Raw genomic sequence first — 5,503 nt, forward strand, 5'->3', positions numbered from 1 at the left:
CTGGAGCTGTCTTGTATTCGGGGTATTATCAACATTGTAATCAACGAACTAAACTAAACACTTGGTAACTAACGTTTTCGTAAAACTATTTACTCACCAGCGTTGTCTGATACACTTGTTGCATGCTCGCAGGTCGTTAGGTATTTTGGATGAGGAACTTGCTATCTGGATGGCTGGAGTGGTCATGGGTCATGGGTCGTGTAGCTTGGATATACGAGACTTGTTTACTGTTTTCGCATACATTGGCTTTTGATATATTTGAACAGTGTTTTACTATTTACTTCCGCTGAAACTATTTGACTTGGAATATGTTTTACGAATGTTTTACTTAATGAATGAGAATTTTGTTAAACATCTTATCGCTAGTTCAATGTGATTGGTGGCTAGATCCTGGTACGTCACATGCCTAGCGGGGTTACCGCATGTGGTATTTTGGGGTTGTGACAGTTTGGTATCAGAGCCACTGGTTAAAGTGAACTAGGTTTTAAAACATTTTTATAAAACCAGTATAACCAAACAGTTCAGAAAGCGACCATGACACTCAGCTCCAGATTGCAAGGTTCGTCTCTCGTTTATTTACTGTCTAGTATATCTAGTATACACTTATGTATGATGTTGCATGCGATTGCACACACTTAGCATTCTAGACTAGATTCATGTGTATTTACCTGAGTTATGTGATTGATAGAGTCACAGTGCGATATCCCGTTTGCTTTCGTAGTTTATGTTTGTGGTGTTTTGTCTTGTTGCGAGAACTTGAGGAACCTTTTAGCATGAGTTGGGAGGAGCTGTGATAAACATGCAAATCGCATTATTATTATGGGTGGACACATAATAATAATGTGGGGTGCATGTGAGTCCCAGCGAGATCTAACGAGTGTGAAAGGGGTTTCGCTTTGTTGTCTGATGTACTTTGTAATCTGTAGAAGTCGTTGTGAGTTTGACTCCTACCTTATCTCGACTCTTGACCTTTTCCCCTTTCTCTTATATAGAAACATGAGTGGATGAGGTCATAGACGTGGTCACATTGCGATGACCCAGGCTGAGCTGACAAATTTGATTAACACACGTGTGGCTGAGGCTTTGGCAGCCTACCAAGCTGGTACGATATGTGCCAATTACCCTTTATTCTTGTGTCGGCGTACACAACTCTTACCCATGTGCTGTGTTTTTTTTTTTTTGCCTTTAGGCCCGCAAGCTAATCCAAATCAAAACAATCCGCCTGCGTATACGTTTAAGACGTTCATGGATTGTAGGCCACAAACGTTCAGTGGGACTGAAGGGGCTGTGGGGCTACTTCATTGGTTTATGAAGGCGGAGTCAGTGTTTGCGATGTGTAACTGTCCTGTCGAGGAGATAGTGAAGTATGCAACAGGCACACTCGAGGATGGTGCCTTGACCTGGTGGAATGCTCAAGTCCAGATGCTGGGCATTGAGATGGCGAATGCCACTACTTGGGACGATTTTAAGGAACTGATGCGTGAAGAATACTGCTCTCGTGACGAAATTCAGAAACTCGAGAACGAATACTACGATCTGAAGATGGAGGGGTCTGAGATCGAGGCCTACACAAAACGATCTCATGAGCTAGCAAATCTGTGCCCTAACTTATCTCGACCCCCACCTCGAAGAATTGAGTTGTATATCAAGGGCCTAGCACCAGCAGTAAAGAGTTTGGTCACTGCTGCAAATCTCAACATTTTAGCTTAGATCATCCGTCTAGCCCACAAGATGAGCGTGGCTCGCTACCACCGCGTGTTTCTACCACTGTCACTACTGCTACGGCTACTACTCCTGCCACTGATAGCAAACATAAGTGGAATGAAGTGGACAAGGTGTCCAACGTGAATCAGTCATAGAAAAGGGAAGACAACAGTATCAACCGCAGTTTTAGTCAGTCGTCTTCTGTGAATCAGAATCAGGGCAACAATTAAAATCAGGGTTCCTACGCGGAAAGCTACCAAAGTGTAATAAGTGTATGTTCCACCATCGCGGGTCGTGCACCCGGGTATGTCATAGGTGCAACAAGGTGGGTTATATGGCTAAAGATTGTAGGGTCTGGCTCCCAAAGCAGCCGCAGCAACAGGAGAGGCAGCAGCCCCAACAGAATCAGGGACACCGTAAGGGCTATTTTCAGTGTGGAGACTAGGGTCACTTTAAGCGGGATTGCCCTCAGTTTAACCAGAATGCTGGCAACAACAACAATGATGGGAATAACAATAATGGGAACAATGGTGGAAACGGGGCACGTGGAAGAGTATTTACTATTGGTGCTGGGGAAGCTCGCAATGATGGCAACGTTGTGACCAGTACGTTTTCTGTGAACGATCTTTTTGCTTCTGTTTTATTCGACTCTGGTGCCGATTGGAGTTATGTGTCTTTGGGATTCAGTCGTCAGTTAGGGTTGACTCCCACACCTCTTGTAAATAAGCATGTAGTAGAATTAGCTGATGGTAAATCGATTGAAGCTTCTCATGTTTTATTTGGTTGTAAACTTGATCTCATGGGTCAAGTGTTCGACATTGACCTACTCCCCGTTACTCTTGGAAGTTTTGATGTGGTCATTGGCATGGATTGGTTGTCGAAGCACCAAGCGGAAATTCTCTGTAAAGAGAAAATCGTGTGTGTCCCTCTCCCCATGGAGAATCCTTGTCGGTTCAGGGTCATCGTAGTGATGCGATGGTTGGTATCATCTCAGCTATGCAAGCTCAGAAGTGTCTACAAAAGGGGTATCCTGCTATTTTAGCACTTGTTTCTGATCCTCAGCCTGAAGGGAGGAGGATCGAAGACCTTCCAGTTGTTCGTGAGTTTCCTGACGTGTTTCCTGGAGAGTTACCTGGTTTACCTCCACATCGTCAGGTGGAATTTCAGATTGACCTTATGCCAAGAGCAGCTCCGATTGCTCGTGCTCCTAGTCGTCTTGCACCGAGAGAGTTGCAAGAGCTATCGAATCAACTCCAAGAACTGTTGGATAGAGGTTTTATCTGACCCAGTTCTTCGCATTGGGGAGAGCCCCAGGTCTATTTGTAAAGAAGAAGGATGGATCTTTCCGTATGTGTATTGATTATAGAGAGCTCAACAAGGTGACAGTCAAGAACCTCTACCCTTGTTTGACCAGTTGCAAGGGTCAAGTTTTTACTCGAAGATCGATTTAAGGTCGAGTTATCATCAGATGAGAGTCCGAGAGGAGGATGTTCCTAAAATGGCTTGTAGAACGCGATATGGACAATATGAGTTTTTGGTTATGTCGTCGGGTTGACTAACGCACCAGCGGTCTTCATGGACCTTATGAATCGTGTGTGCAAGCCGTATCTTGACGACTTCGTTATTGTGTTTATTGATGACATCTTGATCTACTCTAAGGGCAAGGAGGACCACGAGCGACACTTGCGTCAGATTTTGGAACTCCTGAGGAAGGAGCAGCTCTACGCGAAGTTTTCTAAGTATGACTTCTGGATACGAGAAGTGCAGTTCCTTGGTCACATCGTGAACTAAACGGGGATTCACATGGATCCTGCTAAGATTGATGCTATCAGGAATTGGGCGGCACCAAAGAATCCTTCGGATGTGCGACAATTTCTTGGTCTCGCTGGGTATTATCGAAGATTTATTAAGGATTTCTTGAAGATCGCTCAACCTCTTACCTCGTTGACACAGAAAGGCGTTGTATATTCTAGGGGAAACAAGCAGGAGGATGCTTTCCAACTTTTGAAACAGAAACTCTGCAGTGCACCGATCTTGTCTCTACTTGAAGGTACCGAGGATTTTGTGGTATATTGCGATGCTTCTATTCAGGGTCTCGGTTGCGTGTTGATGCAACGCGAGAAGGTGATAGCCTATGCTTCTCGACAACTGAAGGTTCATGAGAGGAATTACACGACTCACGACTTGGAGTTGGGGCCATGGTTTTCGCGTTGAAAATCTCGAGGCATTATCTGTATGGTACCAAATGCACCATCTACACCGATCACAGGAGCCTTCAGCATATTTTCGACCAGAAGGAATTGAATATGCGACAGCGTCGCTGGGTAGAGCTCTTGAACGACTACGATTGTGCTATCAAATATCAACCAGGTAAAGCTAACGTTGTTGCTGATGCCCTCAGCCGAAAGGAGACGAAACCCAAGCGTGTGCGAGCCTTGCAGCTCACTATTCACTCAAATCTTCCTGATCAGATATGTTCGGCTCGGACAGAAGTGTTGAAGGAAGAAAACTATGAAGCTGAATATTTGCGGGGCATGGAAAAACGACTTATAGAGAGGTCTGATGGTATTCTCTACTTCAGGGAATAGATATGGGTTCCTTTGTTTGGAAATCTTAGGGGGCTTGTGATGGACGAAGCGCACAAGTCTCGATACTCTGTTCACCCGGGTTCGGATAAGATGTATCAGGAACTCAAAGTCTTGTATTGGTGGCCGAAAATGAAAGCTCACATCGCGACGTACGTGAGTAAATGTTTGACTTGTGCGAAAGTCAAGGTGGAGTATCAGAAACCCTCAGGCATGTTTCAACAACCAGAGATACCCATGTGGAAGTGGGAGCAGATTGCTATGGATTTTGTCACCGGTTTACCAAGAACTCAAAACGGAAATGATACCATTTGGGTGATCGTTGATCGCCTCACAAAATCTGCACATTTTCTAGCAATCAAGGAAACGGATAAGTTTTCATAACTTGCTGCTGTTTACCTGAAGGAAGTGGTTTCTAGGCACGGGTGCCGACCTCTATTATCTCTGATCGTGACCCACGTTTCATCTCTAATTTGTGGCAGTCTATGAATAAATCATTCGGCTCACGTCTCGACATGAGCACTGCTTATCACCCACAGACGGATGGTCAAAGCGATCGAACCATCCAAACACTTGAAGACATGCTGAGAGCATGTGTCATCGATTTTGGTAAGGGCTGGGAGATACACTTGCCGTTGATCGAGTTCTCCTACAACAACAGTTACAACACTAGCATCCAGGCAGCTCCGTTTGAAGCGGTGTACGGCTGAAAATGTCATTCTCCTCTTTGTTGGGCTGAGGTGGGTGACAGGCAGGTCACAGGTCCGGAACTTGTTCTTGAAACTTCGGAAAAGATTGTCCAGATCAGAAATCATATGGCGGCAGCGCGCGACCGTCAGAAAAGCTACGCTGACAAGCGTAGGAAACCCTTGGAATTCGCTGTAGGCGATCGTGTTATGCTAAAAGTTTCACCCAGGAAGGGTGTGGTGCACTTTGGAAAGCGGCAAGCTTAATCCCCGCTATGTTGGGTCATTCAAAGTTTTAGATCGAATTGGTAAAGTGGCGTACAAGCTCGAGTTACCTCCTGAGCTGGGCAACGTTCATGATGTATTCCATGTTTCGCAACTAAAGAAGTGTTTATCTGATGAAACACTGGTGGTGCCACTTCAAGAGCTGAGAATTGACGACAAAATTGCAGTTTGTCGAGGAACCAATCGAAATTATGGATCGGGAGGTCAAGGTTTGTAAGTACCCTCACTTATTCCCAACAAAAC

This window comes from Helianthus annuus, chromosome 11 (assembly GCF_002127325.2).
Source record: "Helianthus annuus cultivar XRQ/B chromosome 11, HanXRQr2.0-SUNRISE, whole genome shotgun sequence".
NCBI lineage: Eukaryota > Viridiplantae > Streptophyta > Magnoliopsida > Asterales > Asteraceae > Helianthus > Helianthus annuus.